Below are 13386 nucleotides of genomic sequence, written 5' to 3'. Positions count from 1 at the left end.
TTCAATGATTGAAAGAAATTAGGTAAATTTCTTCTTGTGTTGGGGGTAATGTTAGGAAACGCTACCGTTGCTGAGCTTTGGTTCAGTTTTGTGTGTTGCATGTAGTTGACTTATTTGTACTTTGTGGGAAAGTACCGATATTATATTTTGTAAACACAATATTTATGCTTGGACGAGAATGCAGGTGAACTTTCTAGTCCTGTCAAAACAAGTTGTTTACCATGCTGTTTTAGTCGTGAGTTCGTGGCGTTCGTTCGGATTAAGTGTGTCGGCGCTTTTGATGTACGTCATAAGAGAATGTCGCTAGTTTAGTCCATGCACGGCTCGTATAATGTAGTTGTATCGTGTTCGGTCTGGAATATTCTCGAGATTGAGTATTTACTATATATGCCAGCGCGATTTGAATGTTAAAAAAGCTTCTATTTGAGTTCTGCTACGTTGTGCAGTTGTATGTATTGAATGCTGAATAAATCCTCGAACTCAATTTGACGAGTTGTTTTCTGCTGCTGCGAAGACGGGCGACGTAGAATAAAAGAACACAACTATACGACGTTTGAGAACTTGTGGCAATCTCAAGTGTCGTGTAACACCCACAGGGAGTTGCCCGAGGTCTGCTAGCGTTGGCAAGTTCATTGCTTTACTGTGGACGCCAAGAAGGCGTTTACTGAATTTTAAATGCACTTGTTCATGGGGTAGATTATTCGATAGACACTTATCGAATATGTCGGGTAGCGATTGTTCGTTTTGGATGTTGATTGCTGATGGGAACCAGACCTCGGCTCCATAAGTGGACACAGGGGCGACTAAGGTATAAAATAGTTGCATCATTGTAGTTACTTTCATCTCTCTTCCTCTAATTAGTCGTCTTAGGGCATGCGATGCCTTGTTTGCTTGCTTGGCTAAATGTTCCTGGGTTTGTAAGAATTTACCGCTTTTATGGAAGATGACCCCTAAATATTTATATTGGTCTACACTTTCAATCATATGTGTGCCACAGTTAAATAGTATTGGTACTTTTGGGTCTGTGCGGGTAAATATTATCACTTTCGTTTTTTCTTTGTTTATTTTAATGCCCCATTCACTGCTGTAGTCATTCAATCGGTTCAACTTATTTTGTAGTCCTCTTTTGGATGTGGACAGAATTACCAAATCATCGGCGTAAAGTAGGCATGGGATTTCTGTATTTTGGGCACTGTTCAGACTTGGTGAGTCATTCCCACGCAGATAATCTGGGAGATCGTTGATGAATATGTTGAAGAGTGTGGGGCTTAGAGTATTTTGCTTGATAGGTAGGTAAACATCATAGGTAGATGGGTAGATATAATTTGTACTCTAATTTGTACTCTCATATGATATCATCTGAACGTCTAGAACAATTCGTGCTCTCATATCAATTGAAAGTCTACAGAAATGTGTGCTCTCAGATCAACTGAAAGTCTACAGAAATGTGTGCTCTCATATCAACTGAAAGTCTACAGAAATGTGAGCTCTCAGATCAACTGAAAGTCTAGAGAAATGCGTGCTCTCATATCAACTGAAAGTTTAGAACAATGCGTGCTCTCGTATCAACTGAAAGTCTAGAACAATGATGCTCTCATGTCAACTGAAAGTCTAGAACAATGCGTGTTCTCATGTCAACTGAAAGTCTAGAACAATGCGTGCTCTCATGTCAACTGAAAGTCTAGAACAATGCGTGCTCTCATGTCAACTGAAAGTCTAGAACAATGCGTGTTCTCATGTCAACTGAAAGTCTAGAACAATGCGTGCTCTCATGTCAACTGAAAGTCTAGAACAATGCGTGCTCTCATGTCAACTGAAAGTCTAGAACAATGCGTGCTCTCTTATCAACTGAAAGTCTAGAACAATGCGTGCTCTCATGTCAACTGAAAGTCTAGAACAATGCGTGCTCTCATATCAACTGAAAGTCTAGAACAATGCGTGCTCTCATGTCAACTGAAAGTCTAGACAGACGTGGTGTACTCGATATGATCGCTAGCACACCATGGCAGGTTCTTTTAAACTTGTATTTCACAGTTCCTGTCAAGATTTGCGTGAACACGGCGGAGAATGCTTGGGGCGGTACTGACTCAGGCGTGAAGGTGCGACTGAATGGAGCGAACTGCTACTCCCCCTATATGGAGCTTGAAAGCCCTCAAGATGATTTCGAGATGGGAGACTACGATTGTTACCAATTCCACACTTGGGACGTTGGAACTCCGGTAAGAGATATGACTTGATTCGGAATGCACATGTAAGATCGGTTAAATAATCTCCTACTGTCCCTCCTTCAACACTCTGGACGTTGCAACTCTGGTAAGAGATATGACTTGATTCGGAATGCAAATGATCTCCTACTGTCCCTTGTGTGTGTGTGTGTGTGTGTGTGTGTGTGTGTGTGTGTTTGTGTGTGTGTGTGTGTGTTTGTGTGTGTGTGTGTGTATGTGTATGTGTGTGCGTGCGTGCGTGTGTGTGTATGTGTGTGTGTGTGCACGCTGTTGCTATTGTACTTCGCCGTGAGCACTAGTGAGAAGGCGCGATAAATAAGTGTTCATTATGCGCTTAAAACTGTTAGCGCACTCTTGGAGTGTGCTAACTTTTCCAGAGAGCGTATTCTTCCGCCCTTTTCTAAAGCGAGGTTGGGCCCCTTCTTTTGATTTGAGAAAATTCTTCTCATCCTTCGTGTTAGTGCCATATGTAGCTTAACTTCTCCACATTACCAAATGATGCTTGACCCTAAAATTCACGCGACTAAAAGCAGAAGTGTTTTTTTCTGACATATTTCATGCGTCTGTGCAACAGTGAGTCTGAGCATAGATATCCCTTGACAGGATCGAAAACTCCGCGCGTGCGCCAGCGCTGGCCCTGTTTCGAACTCCCGTCTGCGACTGCGAGAGGTTTTGACAGTAACTTTACTTCCGGTGTAGTCGTTCAACACATGGAGAAGATGGAAAATTTCGAAGGGGAGGTGGAGTTTGTGGCTGAGGTAAGTGAAAAGTAAACAAAGCAATACAAAAAGATCATTACTGATGATTGAAATGAGTCATGTGAATCAACAATAAAGATTGATTGTGGACGGCACGTCATTACACCCCCGGTATAGGGGTGTGTATAGGTTTCACTCGATGTGTTTGTTTGTGTGTTTGTTTGTGTTCGCATATAGATCTCAAGAATGAACGGACCGATCGTCACCAAACTTGGTGAACAGGTTCTATACATTCCTGAGACGGTCCTTACAAAAATTGGGACCAGTCAAACACACGGTTAGGGAGTTATTGGTGGATTAAAATTATACAAGGACTTATAGAGGCACACCCCCGTTGGTCAAAGGGAAATAACCATTCTCACTGCCACCAACTGAGAAGGTTATTTCCCTTTATAGGGGGTGTTTTTCCTATCGGAGGAATTTCTTGTTATTTTTGTTTTTAACACTTGAAACGCAAGAGCATCTGACCCACTGGTAAAACCGAAGCTGTGCACGCAAGCTGATCAACAGATCGTTTTTCTGCAGAATTCTCGCTCACAGCGGCCACTATTTTAGCTCAGCGAACCGACAAATTTGCAACAGAACGATTTCTGAATGTTAGAAATTCGGCTGTAGATTTATACCCTTTCTATTCAATGGTTGTTGTTTTTTCAGGGGGAAAGTACCGACATCTCAATCGCTGAAAAGATGACAGCATCACCACAAAAGAAACTGCTAGAATTGCCAAAAGTAAGTAAAAATATTGACAGATCTATGTAAAAGACTATGTATGAAAATTTAGAACTCATGGAACAACAGATATTCAAGAAATAACCAATAAGTGATATATAACTGAACCATTGATTGATTTGAATGTACATCATGCATGGAAGTTAAAAATGGTGCAGGAACTGAAGTCAGATCAATACATCAAAAAGATCAGTGCAATATATTTGTTTTCTCTCCCCTCTAGCATAATTCTGTTTGATATATGCTTGATGTCTTCTGTTGTTTTTAAATTCATTGTCACTTCTAAATTGCATGCTTTATTCATTGCAAAACGCTTGTGCATCTATCAAGAATGACAATTGCCTTTCACCGGAGCTCAGAGAGCTTGTCGACCAATTCAGTAATTGAAAAGTAAGTTTTTAAGTAAGGCGGTATAACAAAAAATCAGCTTGCAAAGTCCTAGTACCTGAAAGATCACTTTCCATCATAGTTTTCGAGCACAAATACTGCTTCGTTGCACAGAGAGGCTACTGTTTAAAATATTTTAGGTACATGCCTGTCACTACAATATTTCATGTGTTTTTTTAGGATAATTAATAGCACATGTCATAGTTGTAAGACATGATAAGGATTCATGAAAGTGGTTTGTCAACACGTTCTATTCATGTAAAGTGTAGTTTTGGGTTGTTGTCGTGTGTTGTTGGTTTTGATTGTGTGCATGCATCTACATCTTCAGTTTCACTCTTGGGTTGATTTCTGCTATATTTGTATGTTGTTTTAATTATAATATTTTATTTTCTGTGTTTTAGGTGCAGATCTGGAAGAGAAACTTCTGCTTCTTAATGACTGCCTAGTTCCCCGAGGCAAGGTTGGGAATGCTGCCAAGGAGAAGGCGTGGGCCAGGTACTACTCTGCTTTTTCAACCCAGCATTCAGGCATTACTGAGTTGACAGTATCCCCTGCAGCTTCAGCCTGGATTGCCTTGAACATTTTTATACTGTTGGTGTCTTAAAGGCCTATGAAGAAAAACTAGGGAACCAGTAAGTGCATTAGAAATCAAAGAGGATGAAGAGGACAATGCAAAGTATGTTGGAGGATGTGTTGCCGATTTCGCCCCCTGACCCGCACAAGGGGCAGAGGAACATCCCCCAGGACCACCACTGGCAACCCTTCCCCCCCCCCCCCCCCCTCCTCTGTGCCTAGTCCGGCCCTGTAATGTACCAACATTCACTATCTCACTCAGTCTCAATTCGCACAATTTGACACAAGAAAGATTCCTATTCATACACATGCATATATTTAATCAATGAAGTAGATACATTCTCAAACAAAGTTTCAACATGTTGCACCCAAATTAAAGCATAAATTCTTGTGACATTTAATTAATTAATTAACGGGAATTAATCAATGCTTTAATTTGTGAGTTTGAAATTTATCGCAATAATTTCTTGGCCAAGTTTATTTATATTCTCTGTATTCTGTATTCTGTATTCTGTAAAGAGCTTTACAGTCATTTGACTGTCAAATCCAATTTTCCACACCTAACCTATAAAACACAACATTCCAAATGCAAAAAAAGAAATCATTCTCTTGGCTCAGAATTGGTGTCGAATAATTGTGACACAAAGCGATTTACTGAAAATGTTACTTGTCACTCACTTCGACACTGTCGCCAAGCCAGTCTAAACTGCAGCACGCTGCTTCGGGAGGGACTTTTTCCTTTACACTTTAAATCCAAACAGCATCAGCTGCGTAGAAAATTCACTGAAAATGCTGACTCAAAGTCAAACCTTAACCAAGCTGGCCTCCAGGCTCCAGCACAACAACCTTAACCAGGTTCTCCTCGTTCTTCGCGAGGCACCACGGCTCGGGAAGCTGCTGTACATCACGACACAGTTCTTCAAAGTTGTAGTTGCAACAACCTCTGGCAATTCTGGTGCGGGACGGAATGTCTGAAAAAAAGCAGAACAATAAACCCTTAGTAAAACTAAATTTCTAGAGAAATAAGTCTAACTGTCCATAAAAATAGCTGGATGATAGCTATTAATAGCAGTTGATAGACGTTGGAAGTTGAACGATTTGGTGGAGAATAGGGATTGTGTTTTGCAAACATATTTATGATTTGATAAAAAAAAAATAACTTGATGTTCGATACTGCATGCAAATTAGATGTTGAAAAAAACTAGAAATAAGAAATGGAATCAGAAAGTTTTTGGTATTTAACCTTGAACCTAGGGAGACAACCCTCGCTCTCGTTAAAACAGTGAACTTTTAAGTCAATGAATGTAAAAAGTAATGTTGTATTAACATGCATTTCAACCATTTGATTTTGAATAAATTGTACTTACTGGTTCACGTCTTGCATGTGTCTTTGATGTCTCAATTGACTTCTGTGGCATGATCTCAGTGGGAAGACTTCCTTGGATGAGTCGGCCCTGCGAATATCAAGTAGAAAAACCAATTATCATTTAATTTTATTTATACTGAACCATTCTGTACCGCTATCAGTATCACTATAGCGTGCCAGGGTTCCAACTATATATTACCTATTAGTATTAGGAAGATGATCCTGATTCAGATGTGTAGCAACCATCACCAAATAAGAAAAATAAATAGCAATGTCTGGAAATGGGAGCCAAAAACATTACCTTTTGAAGGTTTACTAAGTACAAACACATTCAGAATTTCACAGAGATAGATTAAGGTCTTGTTTCTCTTTTTCGTGTGACTTCCTACCTTTCTTTCTTTCTTTATTTGGTGTTTAACGTCGTTTTCAACCACGAAGGTTATATCGCGACGAGACTTCCTGCCACCAAATCTGTTTTTGTTCAAAATATTAATGACAAGAAAGCCATTTAAAATATATTGCACCAGGTTTTAGATAAAATTGTGTGCAGGACATGTTAGGGGCGAGGGTCACTTTTTCAATTTCACTTTCAGCAGCCCCAAAATCGCATTTTTTTTAAAATCGTAAAATAAACATTTCTGTACCGATCTTCAACATTTCAACTGTTCTAGAATTGAGAGAATGTATTCCACCATAAGAACTCCGAAATAAATCCAAAGAAAAATATTGTTGCCCTATGCTAACAGTACTTAGACTTGAACTTGAAGCAACATGAACATGCACTGAGGTTCACAAATGTTCAGGTGTTCAGCAAGAACTTTGATGTAAAACAAACTGACAATATTTGTGGCAATACTACAATACACGATAATTCGAAATCACCATGAGTATCATTATTATGAAGAACATGACATACCGTATTTGAAGCAGTTATCATTGAAGTCGAGTGACGTGCACAGATCTTCGCTCTCTCTGGGTTGAAAAGTTTGTCAGATTTTGCTTGTGAACGCAGCTCGCCATTAATAATTTATTTCCTTTTCTCGGCAACACACGAAACGTGGACTGGGTGGCCGAGTGGTAACGCACTTGCGCTCGGAAGCGAGAGGTTGCGTGTTCGACCCTGGGTCAGGTCGCAATTTTCTCCCCCCCTTTCCTAACCTAGGTGGTGGGTTCAAGTGCTAGTCTTTCGGATGAGACAAAAAAACCGAGGTCCCTTCGTGTACACTACATTGGGGTGTGCACGTTAAAGATCCCACGATTGACAAAAGGGTCTTTCCTGGCAAAATTGTATAGGCATAGATAAAAATGTCCACCAAATACCCATTTGACTTGGAATAATAGGCCGTGAAAGGTGAATGTTCGCCTAATAGGCTTGAAGTTTGCTGGTCGATGTGAATGCGTTATATATTGTGTGTAAAAAATGTCTGTTTGTCTGTCTGTCTGTAAAAAATTCCATTTCAAACGGCAGAAATTAATATGTAAAGCGCGGAGAGCACAGTTGTGGTTCGCGCTATATAAGCTCCCATAATAATAATAATAATAATAACGTCAAAAGATTAGAGCACCTTCAACGATCTGCTCTACAGTTCTAAATTGCACAGTAAGAACCAGGCATGATGATGACAGCCGATGAAACACAACAAACTGGTCACACGAAGTTTAAAAACAATGGCTGTCTGCTAGGGAAAAACTCACACCGGAAGTAAATGTTCTGTCAAAATCGTTTTTCCCGCTTTCCGCTACTTGCTGAGCGCGCGCGACGAGTTGGCGATCCCGTCTGTATAGATCTATGGTTAGAGCCTCTTCTTTCGACTTGCGAAGATTCTTCTCAGCCGCTGTGTTGGTGGCATGTAGCTTAGCGTCTCCATAATACCAAACAATGATGCTTGACCCTAAAATTTCCAGCGGCTAAAAGCAGAAGGATTTTTTTCTGAGAGATTTCGAGCTGGACAAAGAAGCATTTGGAAGTCAACTGATTCAATAGACTGTCCTACTCGTATATGTAGCAGACGACGCCACTAGTTCAGCACTGAAATGAACGGTTTTCGCATATTTCAAGACAACTACGATGTAAACAGAACACGCGAAAGCTTCAAAACATTCTTACCATGTAATCATAGCACCAACCTCCCAGATGAATGCAGGTGCATTGCGATAAATAACATGCCAACTTAATTTTTTGGCGAATGAGGGAATCAACGTGTCACTTTGAGTCGTTTGACATCAGGGGACACCACTCAGTTGCTTGGGGGTCGTTCATTGTTTGGGGTGCATAGAACGTTTCCGTACCTTTTGATTTGTTACACCAATAGTGAATACTTAAGTGAAACTGTATGCTAATGGCTACATTTTGCACAACTGTAACTCATAGTGTTTGTTGCTAATCAATAAAAAGAAACAGAGGGTAGTATGTAATCAAATCGTAAAATGCATGGTCGGCGATGAAACCGTCAATACCCCCAAAATGTGCAAAGCCGACACACACACAAGAGTAGATCTAACTACGCGCTTCGTTCAATAATTCATTTTCTCGATTTGCTCTATAAATCTAGCTCCTAGCGCATGTGATGTCTCAATAACTGAAATACTTTAAGTTATTGAGACATTCCAGTGCACTAAGGGATTTATAGAGCAAATCGAGAAAATTCATTATTGAACGAAGCGCATAGCGCTGAGTTCAATAATTATTTTCGAGATTTGCTCTATAAATCCCTTAGTGCACTGGGATTGTTTCAATAACGATATTGTCAGTACCGCCAGAGAAAAAAGAAGATTCAAAACGCACATTTTGCAACGCGCATTTGGATAGGCGTAACTGTGTGGTCAGGTTTGTGTCACTGGATCTACTTTTGTGTGGGCTGTCTCAAGTGTGTCGTGCTTTCGTCACACGCAAACTCTTGTTTCAATTTCTGTTGGTAAATTCCAGTGTAGCGTTAAGCTAAAAAGTGATGATCTTTCATAGAGACCTCATTTAAACTCGGAGAAAGGACTGTGCTCTTAGTTATTTGCGATTCGAAACCTTCATCGAGCTTCGAGAGATTGACTGTGCAGAGTATTGCCCCTTGCCAAGGTCGACGGAAAGAACATTTTCAAAATAAATGTGGCATGTTTCTCGTGTGGTATCTTCACTCATCGGGGAGTCTGATACTAAATATGAACGGTAAGAATGCTTTGAACCCTACACGTATTATATCCCCATCGTTTTATCGTTCACATTTGCCCAACATGTCAATTTGCTGAGCGGGATTTATGTCGTCTGCTACTGCACTGAGTCTCATTTCAAAAACAACTTTGCTCGTCACGTTGCACTGAGTCTGCACGCATGAGGCAGGCTGGTAATAAGTCTTATATATGGTAAGAACGTTCTAAACCCTACACGTTTTCGATTCCGATTGTTCTTGCCTTGAAATAATAATTCGGAAAACATTCATTTACTGAACAGATGCAGTCGTATTTCAGTGTAGTCTGCTACGTGCTGATCTAGCTGCTACCGTCTCTGCTGCTACGTTATCGGAATAACACTTGTGTTTTCTTTTAGGTGCTGGGAATTGTATACTAACTCATTTGATAATGTGTACAATAAACTACATGCCACTAACATGGCATAGTTATGAGAGGAATCTTCGCAAGTCGAAACTGAAAAATTAGACAAAGCGGGTTCTATTTGTAGATCAGTGGCAACTGTGGCACAGGCACATGCAATCTGTCAGAAAAAAACACCATCTTCTGCTTTAATTGAGAAGCAGGAAATTTATGGTCTTAATCATTGGTATTGTGGAGAATATAAGCTACATATGTCATTAATTAATTCTGAGGATGAGAGTACACTCTTTAAGCAAAGGGCGGAAGAATACGCCCTGTGGAAAAGTTAGCGCACTGAAAGATGGGCTACACCTGGAGTCAGATAGAAAAGATGGCCCAGGACAGAGGACTCTGGAGAGCTGTTGTTGGCGGCCCATACCCTGACAGGAGTGACGGGCATTGATTGATGATTGATTGATTGCTCTATAAATCCCTTAGTGCACTGGGATTGTTTCAATAACGATATTGTCGGTACCGCCAGAGAAAAAAAGAAGATACAACACGCACATTTTGCTACGCGCATTTGAATAGGCATAACTGTGTGGTCAGCTCGTAGAAGATCTACTTTTGTGTGGGCTGTCTCAAGTGTGTCGTGCTTTCATCACACGCAAACTCTTGTTTTAATTTCTGTTGGTAAATTCCAGTGTAGCGTTAAGCTAAACAGTGATGATCTTTCAGCGAGACCTCATTAATTTGAACTCGGAGAAAGGACTGTGTTCTTAGTTATTTGCGATTCGAAACCTCTAGTCGAGCTTCGACGGATTGACTGTGCAAAGTGACTCCCCTTGAATTGGCTGACCCCCAAGGTCGACGGTTAGCACATTTTCTAAATAAATGTGGCATGTTTCTCGTGTGGTATCTTCACTCATCGGGGAGTCTGGTACTAAATATGAACGGTAAGAATGCTCTGAACCCTACACGTATTATATCCCCATTTGCCCATCATGTTAGTTTGCTGAGCGGGATTTATGTCGTCTGCTAGGCTAGGGCAATCGTTCTCTCTCTCTCTCTCTCTCTCTCTCTCTCTCTCTCTCTCTCTCTCTCTCTCTCTCTCTCTCTCTCTCTCTCTCTCTCTCTCTCTCTCTCTCTCTCTCTCTCTCTCTCTCTCTCTCTCTCTCTTTCTCTCTCTCTCTCTCTCTCTCTCTCTCTCTCTCTCTCTCTCTCGAGCTCTCTCGAGATCTCGCGAGATCTTAGAGCAACAGGGCGGAAAATTTAGAGCTCTCGACTTAACTGTGAGAAACGCTTAATATTCCCTCAAAATGACAGCTGATGGACTCCCAACAGCTCTGGAAGGTACCCTGGAAGCCCTGCTCAAAGAAAACACCGTCTGTTCCTGGAAAGTATCCGCTGAAGGAACGAAAACAACAGTCGTCCTGCGACTTGTGTCAGCCTCTGACTCGGACGGGCCAACCATGACTCAACATTTTCGTCGAAAACCGCCAAGCCAGCTTCAGCGCGACAGGCAGCGAGCCGAAGAACGAAAGAAAAAGAAAGAAGAAGAAAACCGTGTCAACACATTAAAGGCAAGTCATGACATTTCTTCACTGTTAAATCCTGCCCTTGTTTCGCTATCTGAAAGAAATCAACAACAGCATCGGCTCGAATGTGAAAGTGACACGCAACACAGTGACAGTGACATTTTTGCACGTGCTGCACGCACTGATGACAACACGCCCTCTGAACGTAATAACAATAGACATGGTGAGACTGAAGCTGTGCTATTGTCGCCACCGGCCACTGAATCACGTGGTGTGTCTGTTTTGGATACCTGGCTGTTGAAAACACAGTCTCGGACCAGAGAAGTCACAGAAACACAGGATACATCAGAGAAAAAGGCATCTGACCTAGGATACAGTTTGTCGGCCGTAAAGGAGTATGTGTCGGGACTGAAGGACCGATCAGCTGTGCGTGCAGTGAAACATGTACACAGAAACAACGCTTTTCGAAGGGTGGTTCGTGACAACACAGATGACAGACAATTACTGCTATGTGAAACTGACGATTTCGTGTTGGTCACCGATTGCAGCACCGACAAAAGTCCAGGCACGTACTGGATGATCAAGCAAGCAGCTCGCCACATGATACGAGAAGAGAAGGAGTACCTCGACAAGCTTCGCCATGGGTCACCCGTCGACAGGAGACAATTCGCCGATCAACTCCAAACTGCGCTACACGAAGTGTCTGTACTCCGGGATGTGACTAAATTCTACCTCGGTTGACAGCAAAGCTATTCGGTTCGGATATCGTATCGATGTTGTGGGTGTGACTCGGGACTTTTGTTCTTATCATGACATTTTGGAGAACGGTGTAAATTGCATTACACAGAACAAACGGACAATACGAACACTGACGTGGAAACTACCGTGTCGGGAAAGGGATGGAAACTGTAAATCATCCCTATGATCGGTGCATCGTTAAACGTTTCATGTTTTCGAAACTATGTGTACACCGATTTCCCTTCCCCTCCTTCCCCATTGCAAGGGGCCGATGGCCTAGCAATTAAACTTTCGTATTCGTATTCGTATTCGTATTCGTATTCTCTTTCTCTCTCTCTCTCTCTCTCTCTCTCTCTCTCTCTCTCTCTCTCTCTCTCTCTCTCTCTCTCTGTCGCTCTGTCTCTCTCTCTCTGTCTCTCTCTCCCTCTCTCTCTCTCTCTCTCGTTCTCTCTTTCTCTCTCTCTGTCACCCACCCTCTCGCTCCCCCTTTTTCTTTCTCTCTCTATTTTTTTCGGCAAAAAGACTTATCCCCCCCCCCCCCCCCATCTCCCCGCCCTGTCTGTTTGGTCAAACAGGTGAACAGTATCCAAGTTAAATTGGATCCATTTAAGGATGACTGGCTTTTGGAATCCATGGCGTTAAGGTACAATAACGCCGTGTCGTGCCTCAAGTTCTATCTACATAAGTGGTTTAACAACTCGACACCTAAAACAATCGCAAGACCATCGTGAGTGATTATTCTTCCGCTCGGTCTAGTTAGTACTACAGTGGAACATCTCTGTTAGAGATGATGCTCCGGTCAGAGCATGGTGGAAGCAACAATTTGTCTTTTAGTCGCAAACAAGGATATACACCGTCATAACCTCTACACAACTATGTTACTAAATTACTTCATTGATTTATTTCATGTAGGGTGTACGTTAGCCTGAGATGTTAGGTGATAATTTCAAGTGTCAAGTATGCAGGTCAAGTCGTTTTACCTTTACGCTTTTTAAAGTCTATTGTACAAATTCGGAGAATATCTCAAAAGTAGGAGGTTTGACGCTGAGCAGTGGACACACTCATCCGTCCTGCACCCTCCTCACTCCCTGTCATTGCTGTTTGACACTGAACAGTGGACACACTCATCCGTCCTGCACCCTCCTCACTCCCTGTCATTGCTGTTTGACACTGAGCAGTGGACACACTCATCCGTCCTGCACCCTCCTCACTCCCTGTCATTGCTGTTTGACACTGAGCAGTGGACACACTCATCCGACTTGCACCCTCCTCACTCCCTGTCATTGCTGTTTGACGCTGAGCAGTGGACACACTCATCCGTCCTGCACCCTCCTCACTCCCTGTCATTGCTGTTTAACACTGAGCAGTGGACACACTCATCCGTCCTGCACCCTCCTCACTCTCTGTCATTGCTGTTTAACACTGAGCAGTGGACACACTCATCCGACCTGCACCCTCCTCACTCTCTGTTATTGCTGTTTGACACTGAGCAGTGGACACACTCATCCGACTTGCACCCTCCTCACTCTCTGTCATTGCTGTTTAACACT

The 13386-nt window shown here is 42.0% G+C and overlaps 1 long non-coding RNA gene across 1 annotated transcript in view; it reads left to right on the top strand.

The window, feature by feature from the left end:
- Positions 1–13386, top strand: part of LOC138979455 (uncharacterized) — a 34983-nt gene that overhangs the window by 15923 nt on the left and 5674 nt on the right. Inside the window, exons 2-3 of the long non-coding RNA XR_011460038.1 lie at positions 2035–2219; positions 12412–12563. This is a non-coding gene — a long non-coding RNA (uncharacterized lncRNA). The remainder of the gene's footprint in view (positions 1–2034; positions 2220–12411; positions 12564–13386) is intronic.

The sequence above is a fragment of the Littorina saxatilis genome, linkage group LG11 (assembly GCF_037325665.1).
Source record: "Littorina saxatilis isolate snail1 linkage group LG11, US_GU_Lsax_2.0, whole genome shotgun sequence".
In the NCBI taxonomy this organism is placed as follows: Eukaryota; Metazoa; Mollusca; class Gastropoda; order Littorinimorpha; family Littorinidae; genus Littorina; species Littorina saxatilis.
Note: the sequence above shows the minus strand (reverse complement) of the source record. Positions and strands in the feature narration are given on the sequence as shown.